This window comes from Crocuta crocuta, unplaced genomic scaffold, assembly GCF_008692635.1.
Source record: "Crocuta crocuta isolate KB4526 unplaced genomic scaffold, BGI_CrCroc_1.0 scaffold96, whole genome shotgun sequence".
Classification (NCBI taxonomy): Eukaryota; Metazoa; Chordata; class Mammalia; order Carnivora; family Hyaenidae; genus Crocuta; species Crocuta crocuta.
Window position 1 is genome coordinate 3,459,864 of NW_027531522.1, and position 15,648 is coordinate 3,475,511.

Consider the following 15,648-nt stretch of genomic DNA (forward strand, 5'->3'; position numbering starts at 1 on the left):
AGCGGGTACTAGCTCTGGGTGGTTAGCGTCAGAACTGCACTGCAGTCAGTATGTTACTTAACATTTTATTTTTTAACAAAGAATATAATTTAATCATTTGCTCTAATAATTTGATATTCTTTCCATCTTAAGATATAAGTCAAACCAGTCACTTATGGAGTGTTTTGGCCTTTTTGTTGCTGCTGCTAAGAGAGGGGAACGGAGGTGTAACCAACCCACCAACGCATAATCCGATGGGCATTTCGTCAGTTAGGACTCTACTTAAACAAGTCACTGGTTTCAACTTCTTTCTAAATGTAGGTATTTTTAAAAATCCTGTGTGTATGGGTGCTAATGTGATGGTGAGAGGTAGAAATGAAGTTACCGAATATGAGGTTAAGGTACAAAATTGCTAATACAATAGAAATATTAGTACTCTCTTCTGTGGCCAAAGAAAACTATGTCTGGAAAGTAGGTGAAAGGCAGTATTCTATTAACATTATTCCTCCACATTCATTATTCAGTGCTTTAGTAGGAGAGTGTTTACACAGTTGGTGCTTGGTTGGAATGGCAGAAGCCTCCAGAAAGGTGGGTAGACTAGGGTGCCAAGAACTGCTTCTATTTTTAGGACAGGCCTTTCTTAAATGAAAGTATGGTCAGAGTGAAAACTTAACCGATACCGTGGCAAACACTCCTGAAAATCAGGCATCTCCCCACGGGAAAAGGTGCTACAGAGGTGATCACTGAATGGGCCAAAGGAACCTTTCTGATTAGTCAGTATTTTCTGAATGGCCCTTTTTTCCATGTTCTTACTCTGGAAGACTATATCTGAGATGTAGGAAAACCCACTACTAGGCATTCCAAAAGGCAAGAACATTTGATTAAAAATCAAAAGAAAAAAACTATACCCACAGGTGATCCAGATAGTAAAGTTGACTAACAAGGGCTTTAAAAACTATGATTAACACGTTCAAGAGCAAAGATGGAAAAAAAAAAAAAAAAGCAGGGAAAAAGCACTAGTGAGAGAGAATAACAGAATTTTCCAAAACTGCTGAAAAGTATCAACCAAAGATTCAAAGAATTCTGTGAGCCCCAAGCACAACAAATACAAAGACAACCACATCATAAACTGCTGAAAATCAAATAAAAAGAGAAATTCACAACGATAGCTGTGGGCTGCGGTGGGGAGTGGGCATACTGCTTTCACACGAGCTCCAATAGCATTTATAGTTGATTTCTCAGAGCAAACAATGGAAGCCATAAGACAATGGAACGAAACTTTAAAAATGCCAAAATAAAATCTATCCAAATCAGAAGTCTATGCCCAGGGAAAATAATATTTCCAAAACGAAAGGAGGTAAAACTCATCAAGGTTTATACATTAAATATGTGCAATTTTTTGGTACATTGACTTTTCCTCAATAAAGCTTTAAACATTTTAAAGGAGAATAAATACATTTCTCGACCAACAGAAAAACTGAGAAGATTCAACACTAGGAATCATGAACTGAAAACAAGTTCTGAGGCACCTGGGTGGCTCAGTCGGTTAAGCGTCTGACTGCGGCTCAGGTCATGATCTGCGGTCTGTGAGTTCGAGCCCCACATCGGGCTCTGTGCTGACAGCTAGCTCAGAGCCTGGAGCCTGCTTCAGATTCTGTGTCTCCCTCTCTCTCTGACCCTCCCCTACTTGCACTCTGTCTCTCTCTCTCTCTCAAAAAATAAACATTAAAAAAAAAAAGAGTTCTTCAGGCAGAAGAAAATAATCCCACAGGGAAACGTGATTATTTCGTGAAGAAATAAGGAGGAAATATGTGTGTAAATATAAATAAATATTGGCATATAAAATTAATGACTTGTGGGGCTTAAAATGTGTGTAAAATTAAATTCATAGCAATAGTAACACAAAATGTGGAAGGGTGTTTGTGGGGTTAAAGCGATCTGAGGCTAGCATTCTTGGAGAAGTAGCCAAAATAATTGTTATATGGCTGTGACAAGTTAAGGATGCATGTTGTGATTTCCATGGTAACCACTAAAAGAAGAGCTACATGAGGCACTACAAACTAATAAAGAAAAAAAATGGAATCATTAGGTTTTCTTTCTGCCTGTAAAACCTCAAATAACTTAAACACCTTCAATAGCAAAGTATTCAAGACTCTCAATTTGTAAAACAGTTGAATTCTATTAGGGTTGTATAACCAAATGCCTACTCCATTGTGATCTGGCTTTTTTTCTTTTGGTATCTGATCTAGACTTTTTATAAAAGAGCAAATTCATAGGCTTAGACACAAAGTAGACACCAATTTTAGTTAAGTATTTTATTTGAACATGTGAAAGCTTAACTTTGTAGCCACATTTACTCATTAGTCACTGAAATCTAACAAGCTCCCATTCGCACTTATTTGTGGGTAGAAAGCATGAGACCAGAATGGTCAAGACAGTCTAAAGTTATGAAGAAGATTCATACACCCCACCGATCACTGCGTGGGCCTCCCCAACTCTGCTGTCTCACAACCTCCTGTCTTCGGCACTTGTTTCGACGCTGAGATTGTTGATTACTCTAATCCCGCATCTCCTTCCTCTTTTCCCTCCATCCCCACCTGTATATGTCCACCAAGTGCTTCATCGCAGTGGAAAGTTCAGGAGAGTTTTGTAGGAATTTTCTGGCTCGTAGTCCATCAGCTTCTCCCTGTTCCCAAAGAGTCATGCCCTCTGGTCCCCGGCAAGCCTACAGAAGTCAATTCGATGGAAATGGCCGCCCCTCTGTCACTGCGTGAAATTCCACTGTCAGAGCTGGGGTCAGGGTTGGGTTGAGCCTAGCGGTTGTGACTTGCCTGGTGCCAGCAGCACACTTAGCCTGGCTTGGGAGAGAATAAACACGTCATTCATGTAAGCTGTGGCAACTGAGGGTGTGGATGAAGCAGTGGCGAGGGAAGGGGACCCCGGGAGACAGTCAGGGTTCTGTTGGTTTGAACTTCAGTGCCACAGTGTTGATGCAAAACCTCTGACCACCAGGCGCAGGTCCGTCAGGAAACACGTGGCCAAGGTGGGCTTCACACTGCACAGGACAGAGACCTCTGTCATTTCCCCACTGAGACAAAGCTCTTTACATGAAACCAGACAGGTGAACCCCACATGGCCGCCCCCCACATGGCTTACCCCCACATGGTGTTTGACATCTGTATGAAGGGGGAGGGAAGCCCATCACATCAGAGTTTGATTAAGAAATGAAAGAAGACAGGGGTGCGTGGGTGGCTCAGTCAGTTAAGCATCTGATTCCTGACTTTGGCTCAGGGCATGATCTCATGGCTCCCAAGTCTGAGCCTTGTGTCAGGCTCTGAGCTGGCAGCACGGAACCTGCTTGGGATTCCTTCTCTTCCCCTCTCTGTCCCTCCCCTGCTCGCTCGCTCTCAAATTAAATAAACTCAAAAAAAAAAACAAAAACAAAAACAAAAAGAAATGAAAGAATCCAGTGCACAGTAGTGGTAAATAGCTCTCTACCAGTGAGAATGTGAGCAGGTTATTTAACTTAGGCCTTGATTTACTCATCTATAAAATGGGGACTAATAATTATACCTACTTAATAAAGCTATTGTGATGACTCACGGATATAATGCACACAAAGCACTAACACGGTTCCTAGGTAAGAACGCAATAATGTTGCTGCAGCCAGTGTATTATTCTGGGGTTTTGCTGATGACAAGACCATGCTGTTGATCTGCCCGCCTCCGGTGTTTTAACAAACCACAAAACCGAGCACCCAAGAATATAAAAATGAGCCTGTTGTCTGGATTTAAGGTACTACCTCCTGCCAGGCTCGCGGAAGGAATAATGCACGATGTCCCCCGCAGCGCCACTCCGCTGGTGACACGCTGCAGAGGGGTCAGGAGGTGGACAGGTGCCAGGGACACCGGGCCTTCCTGTTGCCTGTCCCTTCTTCCCTCCCCCTGCCCCGCGTCTGGAAGGCCAGAACCAGGGAGGCTGTGGCAGAGAGGGGCTCAGGGAGGGTCCTTGCCCGCGGTGCCCAGAGCGACGCGGGGAGGGACCCGGAGCGGCAAAGGCAGCAACAAACCCAGAGCGGCCCACCTGCTTGCAGGCAACCTCGATGCGGGTGTGTGTGTGTGTGTGTGTGTGTGTGTGTGTGTGTGTGTCCTAACGAGGTGTCCACGCGTCCCAGGATCTCTGCGTCCCTTTCGCCGGAGCCAGGCGTCGAATGAGCCTCAGAAGACGAAGGCCGTGGGGGTGCCGGAGCAGTACTTCTCAGAACTGGGGGTGACACTCGCCGCGCGGCGGCTGCTCGCACTGTCCCGACTCCTTCTCCCGCCCGGGCAGGAGGCAGCCCTCCCCCGCCCTCCCCCGTGCCCGCCGCCAGCCAGCTGCGTGGACGCCGGTGCCGCAGGGGCCCTGCCCGCTGCGCGTTCACCACCGGCCGCCTGCAAGCACCTCCTGTCCCTGGGATGCCGCCCGCTTCCCTCCCGACGGCCGACAGGGACCGGGAGACACCACAGGCTTTGCGAACTGTGAGGCCTGGGAGGAAACCCAGATCCCACCCACGGGGTCCAAGTGCAGAAAAGGGGGCGACGGAAAGGAGACGACGGTGGTCAGTGGGGGGCACCACGGTCTGGGCCCCGCAGTGGGGAGACCCGATCAAACACCCGTTTGCAGCAGCAGGGCCCTCCCTCCGGTGACCCGGACGCAGGAGCCTCGCTGCCTCTGCCATCTCGTGGCTGTGTGACCCTGGGCAGGCTGCGTAACCTCTCTGGGCCCCATCCGCAGCTCGGGGACAGTAACACCTCCGTCACGGAGAGGTTCTGAGGATTTAAGGAGATACTTTGGGGGAACACAGGGCCAGTGCTCGGGAAGGTTTGCTGTCAACAGTCGCTGCGGTGCAGTGACCCTCCTGGGCTGAGTCCCACGGGGACTAATGACGCCCGGGTGGGAGAAGGTGGGAGGGGCCGACCAGAGGCGAGCAAGGGCAACAAGCAAGCCCATGAGCCCAAGGCCCTAAGTGAGCTCCCTTCAAGGGCGCTAGGAAGCCGGAGTGGAGAATCTGCAATGGCAGGGAGAGGGCTCTCTTTCTAAGGAAGAGGGAGAAGAAATGCACCGTAAACTCTGCAAGCAAGCAAACAAACAAAAGCCAACAACCAAAAGAACTGAGCAGAGCAGGAAAAGTGGCAAATAATCAACCCCCAGACTGTGAGCACAGAAGGATGCTCAGGATCGCACGAGCCTCAGCAGAAACAGTCCAGGGCAAGGCAGTCACCCTCAAACCCTCTGATCGCAGGGCTGCGTTAGAGTAAAATATTACTGAGGCGCTCGGAGGGCTTTTGTTTCCATGAATTATGTCTACCGAGGTTTTACAAATTAGAAGTTATAACTGAGAGTTCTTAAATAATTATACATTATTTTTAGGAATAACAAATTCATTACCTGGTAACATAAATAACCTCTTTCTGACAGCTAATTGTATTTCCCAAAGTGAAACAGACACCGGTGAGAAGAGTTGCACTGCTTTACAAGTCTGCAAATCTCTCTGACATGTAGCTTAAGAAAAGAAAAAGACCGGGGCACCTGGGTGGCTCAGTCAGTTAAGCCTCTGACTTCGGCTCGGGTCATGATTTCACAGTTTGTGGGTTTGAGCCCCGCGTCGGGCTCTGTGCTGACAGCCAGCTCAGAGCCTGATGCCTATTTCAGATTCTGTGTCTTCCTCTCTCTCTGACCCTCCCCTGCTCACGCTGTCTCTCTCTCTCTCAGAAATAAATAAAAAAATATTAAAAAATTAAAAAAGAAAAAAAAGAAAAGAAAAAGACCACTGACTCTTCACATGTGCTTCTGGATTCACTCTGCTGACTGTTACTCTGACTGAAGTACAGAAGAGGATGTGGCCTCAAAAATATACAACAACAAAAGAGAGGGCCCTGTGGGTCCCCTACAATGGCTCCAGAAGCTCCCAGGGTCCTCAGACCAGGCTTTGAGAACCTTGAGGGGTAAGGGCCCTGACTTCTGAAAGGTCTGGGTGAGGGTCCAGCCTCTGTTCTAGCTCTGTGACCTCGGCAAGTTATTTTCAACCTTTTAAAGCCTCAGTGCCCTAACGGATAGAACGGTAATGGCGCTCTTCCCCCACAAAGTTGCTGACAAGGTTCCCTGAAATACTTTCCCGACAGGTACTGTGTACTTAGCACAGTGTTGGACAAATGCTACGTGGATCATTAGCCATTATTTTAAAAAATCATTACTACTACTAACAGATATCCATAAAATTTGAACAGCCATAGACCCATTTTTTNACTCTGGCCCAGGGAAAAACATTTTAAGTATGTTTCAATCACAGCCTTTCCACCCTTAACATTACATGTAAACCAGTGATCATTAAATGCATTTTGGTGGGGAATTATGAATGTAATACATTTTTAATGAATTAATCTTACTAAAGACTAATAAAAAGTCACTTAAAATGTTTATGGGAAACAATAAATCTTTATTAATGCAATTAAAAGAATCTGGAGATTTTACCAGGTCATAATGGGAGGTCTATCATATATCATTTCAGAATGGAAACCTAAATATTAAGGTCAATTAGAAACCCCAATACACAGGGGCTCCTGGGTGGCTCAGTCGGGTGAGCGTCTGACTATAGCTCAGGTCATGATCTCATGGTTCATGGGTTCGAGCCCCACTTTCGGCTCTGTTCTGAGAGTGCCAGAGCCCACTTCAGCCCACTTCAGGTTCTCGGGCTCCCTCTCTGCCCCTCCTCGATTATGTGTGTGTGCATGCGTGCTCTCTCTCTCTCTCTCTCAAATAATAAATAAACATGGCATTCATTGCTGTCAAATAAATAAATAAGTATTTAAAAATTTTAAATAAAGAAAGAAATTCAGGGGCACCTGAGTGGCTCAGTCAGTTAAGTGTCTGACTTCGGCTCAGGTCACGATCTCACGGTTCGTGGGTTCGAGCCCCGCGTAGGGCTCTGTGCTGAAAGCTAGCTCAGAGCTTGGAGCCTGTCTTCAGATTCTGTAGCTCCCTTTCTCTCTGACCCTCCCCTGCTCACAGTCTCTCTCTCTCAGAAATAAATAAAAACATTTAAAAAAAGAAATTCAAATAAACATTTAAATGATTAGCAGATTATAAGACTCTCCCGTGAAAAACTAAAACCCCTCTGGACCATCTCTTTTCATGTACTTTTAGAGGTGGTTCTTTGGTTTTGTTTTTGTTATGTGTCTGCATGTTTGTTATATGTTTATTTGCTTTGGTTTTTCTTCATTTCTGGAAATTCCACAGCCCTCAAACTAACAGCAGAGGCACCTGGTGATAACTGACAACTCTAAAATCTTAGAAGAATTTCCATTCATTTGGAGGAATGGGAATACACACACATACACACACACACACACACCAGTTTTTAACGGATGTTACTTAGTTACTCGTAACATGTAGCACATCCTGATTTTATTTCAAAGGGAAAGTAATAATAGGCTCTCAGTTTCCTTCTGTTCTAAGAAGGATGGAGGAGCCCTGAATATGCGATCCCACAGTAGGTTTTAATAAACACTTCCAGAACCGGTATACAGGGGGAAGGAGAAATGGGGAGCAGAGGAAGCAGGGAAGTGAGGGCAAAGTCACACGATTCCAAGGTTAATGAAGCAACAGTGCGGAGTCCCCAGGGGAGTGATAACATCCTAAGAGTGTTCTTGACCTGGAAGCCTTGGATTAAAGGCCTCCGGTTTGGACAGCAGGCATGTCCCCTGGAGCAGGCGCCATATTGGATCTACGGGAAGGCAATCCCGCCGGCAGCAGTGAGCCTAGGTGCTAAGAGGCAGTGGCCCCCACATTCACTTGGCTCTTTCTTGGTGGACCAACTTTTTACCTCATTTTGGCCGTGCACAAGCATTTGAAGGGATGTGTATTGTTTTCTCCACTTCCTGCTTGCTATGATTAAGGCTGGAGACTGGAGAAAGAGAGAGAGGGAGGCAAAACAAGAATATATTCCTCAGACCAAGCTTTTGAATGGGAAACACGCTCAGGAATATAATCTTCATTTATAGGTCCTCATTAATTGGAATGTATTCACAAGAACTTCTCACTCCCAGAGATTTATCTCCACATACAGCCCTAAGAAGGATCTACATCTAGGAAGAGCCATTGCTAACATGTACTGAGCGCCTGCTTTCACATGCTCTGCGCTGGTGCTTTTCCATGCATTACCTCGGACTCACTGAATCCTTGCAACAACTTTATGAAGTAGGTACAGCGATCCTCCTACACATTACAGGTAAGGAAATCAAGGCACAGACCGGTTAAGAGATGTGCCAAGGTCACACAGCAGTGGAGCAGAACCCTAGCCACTTTAGTAAACTATCTCTCCTCTAAACAAATACCTCTTTAAGAAAAGTATATTCCGGAGCATAAAAGATTCTTATCAACAGATTCTTATTTCTTCCAGTTTTAATTATTCAGCAGCAGCAGCAGCAGCAGCAGCAGCAGCAGCAGCAGGAAAATGGAACAGAAACAAACTCAAAAGTCCCTAAGAAAAGAAAATAGAAACTTTTCAACTAAAACTCAATGATTATAAAAGAAACAAATAAGGTTGGTGAATCGGCAGCTCCGTAAAGTGGCCCTTGGTAAACGGGCTTCTAGAAAATGGGTTGGATCTCCTGTTAGTCTTTGCTGCTTCATGACCTCAGTGACCTGGGGTTGGTCCCTCAGCTTCCTTAATTTGGACTAGCACTTGCTAATACAGCAGCCACTGGCCACATGTGGGCTTTTAGGTGTAAATTAATGAAAATGAAATAAAGTAAAAAATTCATCTTCAACAACACTGAGGGTTCAAGAGCCGCATGTGATGAGTGGCTACCATATTGGATAGGGCGGATATAGAGCATTTCCACAGTCGCAGAAATTTCTCCTGGACAGAGCCTTGTGCTCTGTTCTCAGGTCCATCCTGCTCCAACATTCTGTGATTCCATGCCTGGCTGCTGTGGAGAGGGGGCGCTGGGCCCTGGGTAGGCAAAGGTCTCCATTTCACTAGTGCAGACACTGGAACCCCAATGAAGTAAAAAAAACGAACGCAAAGTGGGAGAATGCTCTCATAGGGACGACTTCTCATCTTCCGTCTTCACGGTTCAAAGGTGGAAACAGGAAGTCTGTCTGGTTACCATATAGTAACAAGGCAGTCCTTTCCGTCTTCACGTGTACACCTTTTTTCCTGCCTAAAAGCAGGTCGGCCCATCTCAGGGTCCTACCTCTCCTTAACAGAACCAAAGGTCAAGGAATAACGAATGGCTCAGAAATATGTGTCCCACATTTTCCTGTGCTAAAAATAACCTGCTTCTCATAGTTTTCCCCAGGCCATCCTGGGCTGACTGCTATCTTAGACGTCCCCTCGCGGCGTAGTGAATGAATCTGGGCAAAGACCTGCCCTTCCGCAAGCATGAAGGGAAATCGATCCTAATTGCTCCCCATCCTTGCTGGCGGGGTCTGGCTTTCCAAATTCAGCCCACATTAGCAGCCAGCAGCCCAAGAAAGCCCGGTCTGCTCAAAGCCCAAAGGACATAATGAAGCACGGCTTAATGGAAGATTCACAGAGCGGGCTTGATTTATATTTTATTCTAAACCAATTTAGGGTTGATGCAGAAGAAAGGAAAATATCTTTGAAGTTCTGAAAACAGGACTTCAAAGATGTTTTCCTTTCTTCTTCATCGAATCTACTTTTTTTAGACTGTTTCCTGCATGTCTAAACAAAAAAGCCTTTGTTGAGAGATTTCAGATCCTGATTGACTTAAAAGAGGCTTTGAAATCAAGGGACAATTAAATTTACTTTTAGCCATATAGAAGAGGGTATGGTATTCACTACTGTCAAGCACTGTGGGGAATCTATCCTCATAAAATCCCACATTTCCCAAATTAAATTATAAACCCATCTTCCCTGGGAGAGATAGAGTTTTTAATCACATGGCCAAGCAAATACTATTATGGTTTAGAGTTCTTGAGATACTTTCCCGGGAAAATATTCTAATAGTGTTATCTTAAGGTGCCCATGAAGTTTTGTTTGTTTTCTGCTTCTCCGGGATACAGAAAGAAAGAATACAGGCTAAGAAATCTCGTTAACTGCTCTAAATGTTAGAAATAATCAAGACAGGCAAGTATTTGATATAAACAGCCTCCTTACAGCAACGATGCCAAACGAGGAGGGCAGTTAAAAACAACAGGGGTATATATTTAGCCAGGACTTCAAATGAGACAGGGCTGCATACGACCCGGAGTCAATGCCTCTCCGCCATTGCCTTACCTGAAGAATGGGCTGTCACAGCACACGCAGTGATGCATTCCGGACTCCTCGTGGTTCAGGTAGGTTCCACTGAACGGCTGAAAGCAAATTAGAGGCATCATGTGTAGGGTTCTCCTAACACCAGCAGGAGACGATATGGCAGATTTAAATCCAAGATTCAGTCCCCCGATAAGGGAATTTTTGTACTAATTTGACAAAGTGCAAATATCACCGGAGAGAAAATTGCAACGTGCCCAGTGAAGCAGCCTGCAGCCTTTATTGTGCCAAATATTCAAATTATGACATGAATAATGCTTTGTATTTATATAGCACCTTTCATCTGAGAACATCAAAGTCCATGAAAGAGTGAGAGAACGGTCCTCTGGATTGTGTAAGATTTCAGTGCATCTCAAAATAGCTATCACAATAGGAATCCAGTCCTCTGTCTAAAACACTTTGAAATCTCCGATTAAAAGACAGAATATAAGTACATGAAGAGCACAGCTCTGTGAGCTCATGGTTGTGCTTTTCATACGCTTCATGTAGTGTTTAGGATGTTGCATATTAATCAATGGTTAAATAACGAGTTGGATGATCCCATACCGAAGTTACTACCTAGATGAAATGACTTCACTGCTTGTGGCCTATGGAGTCTGCAGGCGTCCAGAGGTCTCCAGAGAAAAACGCCAGGGGACTTGAGGCAACGAGTCAGCCAAGTCAGTAGTTTTCAAAATGTTTTGAAAACTGGATCTCATTGATAGAAAAAGAAACAAAGACCTTTTGCCCGGTCCCTTTTGCTAAAGTAAATTAAAAGAAAAACAAAGCACAAAAACAAAGCTCTCGCACAAGCCAATGACAGACCATCCACGACCAGAGCCTGGCAGTGCGCACTAGCCCAATTTTACAGGATGGAAGACAAGCCACTCCTTCTCAGAATGGGTCACCGAGTCACAGAACTGATTCAGGAAGTGAGCCGGACTCTTTTGCCCTCTCTAGATTTCCCAGCTCAACAAATTCACAGGCCCAACATTCAAATTCCCTGTGGTAATATTAACAGCACATTTTCAGTGAGCCGCATAATGGACAATTTCAAAATAACCCACTGAGCCTACCATCTGGGCGCACTTGGACATTTTCCCTCTTCAAAGACTCCAAACTTAGCTGCAGAAATCTGAACAGTAGTCAGCTGGTCTTTCTGCGGCCTGTCCCCCTGGGTGCCTGCTCCCAACCTGGGCACAGATTGGCATTTGCAACGACGTTTCACATCCCTCCCGCCTGGGCTGATGAGACTTGCGTGCCAAAGGTCACCTGGAGCTGATCTAGAAAGCCTACTCACAGGATCAGATAGTTTGATAAAATTCAAAACATAATGGTCATTGCAGAGGACAGGTGGACAGGGGAGGTGATGGGCCACCTGGTATTGCAGTAAAAAAAACAAATAAAATGGAATCCTCAGCTGACACGTTTTGTAAAGTGACATCTATCCAGGCCTCCTAGGCCGATTGCCTGATGTCTCCTTTCCCCTACCTCAATTTTATATGAGCCTTATCATTTATTTAGGGCCAAACTCAGCTTCTATCTCAACTGTGTATTCTAGTATTTACTTGAAAACCTACTATGTCCCCAGTGCTGGCCTGGGGGCTGTTACAGGGACGGGGGGAAGACCAGGAACTGAACCGGCCAGCACCTGCATGTGGGACTTCCCCGCCCCCAGAACTGTGAGAATAAAGGCCTGCTGTTTAAGGCCCTGAGTCTGTGGCATTCTGCTACGGTGGCCCCGAAGGTAGTCGGTCTGGACCAATGGGACTTCCTGCCTCGTCCTATCTATACAACATACCTGCTGGGAGCAGATGGCATGCTCAGAAGGGTGATTTGCACAGTTTCACACAGAACCATTTACGAAGGTGGGGACAGGGTCAATGGAGCCCAACAGGGAGCATGAAGCAGCTCCAGGCTGGCGGCTTTGAGGACACACCACCCTACAGGGCCTGTGGGGGAAGGAAAGGGCAGCCCCCAGCCCCCCGACGCCTGTGAGGCTGCAGCGGTAGGTGAGGGCGGCCGAGAGGACCCTGGACCCTGATTTCTCTGCCGTGTTCTGTGACCTCGCCGGCATCGTCCCCTGCCGCGCTCAGCCAGCAGCCGGAGCGAAGGGGAGCGTGTAATTCCTGCCGGAGCTCAGAGCAGAGGGAAGCATGTGGATAGCAGTTCTGCAGGGCACACAGAGGGTGACCTGCATAGAACCTGCCTTCTACTGACACTGGACTTTCAGTGTGCGACCGGGCCATAAGCTCATCTGCCGTGTCCAGCAGAGCGCTAACGTATCACTGCGGCCCACTCAAAATGCGGGCAGCCGAACTCTGAAGTCTGGGTTACCAAACAGAAAGCTTGGGCGTGTCACTTCTCTCTCGTGAACGAGGCTTACCGCTAGTTCTGCATTGTTCTAAAGAGTTACAAGTGGACACGGACCAGCCAGACGGGATTTATAACACTACTTAAAATAATGGATGACGCTCATTTTGTAAAATGGCCAAATGCACAGAACATACCGCACCATCTGTTTGGGAATCCCACAGATTTATTCTCCTCAACATCTGTCAGCTCATCTCCAGGCTCTGCATATATACCAAACCCTGCCTGGCTGTGTCCCTGAGAAAGGGCTGGCGGAGAACATTCTGGGAGACGCCCAACTGCACACACAAGCACACGTGACTCCCGTGCCACCGGCACTAATGACCAGTCTCTTTCCCAAGGAAGACTTTCCTGCCCACGGGAAGTTTTAACGAATAACAGTACTTCACAAGAATCTCTTGGGATCTGCCGACCTAACGATGTTAGCATCAGGGAAACCAAGGGCGCACGGTGAGTATGGGGCCATGCGCACACGGGCGGCCCTCCGAACTTGGCGGGGACCGCTAAAGAGAAGACAGAAATACTCTACAACTCTGCAAAAGTGCCGTGGCCCACTCTGTGGGGTCTAATGAAAATGTCTAACAACCGCATTCAACGGCTTTATTCCCATGGCTACCTTTGGGTCTAAGACAGATCACTGGTTAAGAAACGCTGTGCTGGGCAGACAGTACTGCAGTGAGGAAACATGGAGGCCGATACCCCCCTGGAAATGAGTCGAAGCTGAGCTTGTTGAGTGCGGTTTAATGTTTCTGCCTCTTAACCCGCACACACTCAGAATGCCCAAAACTTTGCTGAGTGCGGACTACAGCCAGGCACTGGTTCTGTGCGAGAGCCATACCAACAACGGCAAGTGCTCTGAAGGAAAAGTGTGGGAACAGCAAAGCCACCGTGGGGCCGAGAAAGGGTGCCCTGAGCACACGGGATGGGGGCTGGGAGGATGGGGAGGATGGGTGGGGGNGGGTGTTTGAGAGCTGAAGGAAGCGCAGTGTGGCCCAGCGGGAAGGTTACTGAGGAGGCAGAGCAGGGGGAGGAGAGGGAGGGGATGGTCCTGGGAAGGTTTCTAGTCCCTACAAGCGGGTGGACACGGAGAACCACAGAGGAGGGCCAAGGAGTCAGGCCCTGCAGCCGCATCTGTCCTGGCCAGCCCTCCCGCCACCCCCAGTCCATCCAGTCACACTGTCACCAGTGCAGCCGACCAGTTCAGTTCCTTTTTGTCACTGCTCCAGAGTCAGCTTCCTTTGCCACTGGCTCTCGGTGAGGGACGGCTCCCGCTTTGTGAGGGACCCTGGGTTGGGAAATAGGAATCTGTTCTTATTAGAACAAACGGGCACAATGAACTTTTCCCCTTAGCTTCTCTCCTCAGGCACACGACCAGCCCCAGGACAAGGCTGTCCCTTCCGTCTCCCACGTCTTCCTTCATCACAGGAAGCAGAAAGCTCCAGCACAAAATGCTTCAACTGACTCATTAGTGTAATAAGAATGGAGTAGCAAGCAGTCCCACTGGGGCACGGAAGCTAAGGAGGCAGCTGAAATATGAAATAATGCAGAATAAAATCTCCTCAGGTACCCAGGGGTGAACATGGATCCCATCACTGAGTCCCGAGGAGTATTTCCTGTCAGGATACGGCTGGGGGTAGCCGAGTGGCTGGAGAGAAAAGAACTGTGAGCTTGTGGGTTAGGAAACTCCTCTCCTTTGCTGGTTTATAAAAAAAAAAATCTCTCTGATTTTGTTTGTCAACAGAAGTCTTTATTTAAAAAAATCTGCTTGTGTGGAAACAAGGAGAGACTCCTATAGCATATGCCCCTGAAAGGAAGCGGAGACTTTCCAGAATCCATCGTTATGCTTCAATCTTACTCCAGTGAATGTAAACACAGAAACTAGGGTGATCCTCTTTTTAGCCAAAGGGGAGTAGAAAGCCCGAGGTATATATAACCGATGTTTCAATCATCCAACATGAAGAACAAGAAAGGATTTTATAATCTGTCCGCCTCAACTTACAAATGAGAAATCAGAGGCCTGAAGGCTTAGTAACCTGACCACAGCAACAAAGATAAAAGTTTAGGCACTTATGCTGTTACCACCAAATATCAAACATGTCCAAAAATCATATTTGAAATTCATTTTTGGTTACCAGGAAGAGGTCCTAAATAATGAAGACCTGTCTCTTCACTGTTGGCTCCGAATGCTGCATAATGTGCTATTTTGGTATCATGTGTGTGGATTGCTTATGGTTGTTCAGATTTTATTAAAAAGTTTTTAGTCTGTTACATATATTAAAAGTTGTCCTTCCTTGGGGCACCTGGGTGGCTCAGTCAGTTAAATGTCCGACTTCGGCTCAGGTCATGATCTCACGGTTCATGGGTTCGAGCCCCGCGTCAGGCTCTGTGCTGACAGTTCAGAGTCTGGAGCCTGTTTCAGGTTCTGTGTCTCCCTCTCTCTCTCTCCCCCTCCCCCACTCGTGCTCTGTCTCTCTCTCTGTCTCAAAAATAAACTATAAAAAAATATTCTTTTAAGTTGCCCTTTCTTAAATACTTTTTGTAAAGCTCTGGGGGCTTCTTTTTCACTCTGGAAATAGATCTCTGAAATTTTCCTATGAAAATATAGTTCAGTTACACACAATTTCTCCAGAACTCATTTATTTATGTGACAATTACTACTGTACTACTTCAGAGCTACCAGTGCAGAATGCTGTGTAATAAATGGACAAGGGATGATACAATTTAAAAAATCAGCCTTTTATAATCACTAACATAATAACTGATTCAAACAAGAATCATCAGGGGATTCTAAAACGCTGGGTGAGCGACTGCTGGAAGAAAGGAATAGTTACACATTTTCAAGATATTCCTAATTACGAGGAAGAAAGTGTACCTTTACAGTGGAAAAATGTACAAGTCTCCCAAGTCAGCAAAGTCAGCATCACGGACAGCGGGGCAGGCTGACATCACGTGCCTCTGGGGCAAGGCCCTGAAGACACAGCACCCCCCCCCCCCCCCCC

At 46.5% G+C, this 15,648-nt stretch overlaps 1 long non-coding RNA gene across 1 annotated transcript in view; it reads right to left on the bottom strand.

The window, feature by feature from the left end:
- Positions 1 to 2,331: 2,331 nt before the first annotated feature.
- LOC144238611 (uncharacterized) overlaps positions 2,332 to 15,648 on the bottom strand; it is a 19,009-nt gene continuing 5,692 nt past the window's right edge. The window contains exons 2-3 of the long non-coding RNA XR_013337167.1: positions 10,262 to 10,338; positions 2,332 to 2,837 (exon numbers count right to left, since the gene is read on the bottom strand). This is a non-coding gene — a long non-coding RNA (uncharacterized LOC144238611). The remainder of the gene's footprint in view (positions 2,838 to 10,261; positions 10,339 to 15,648) is intronic.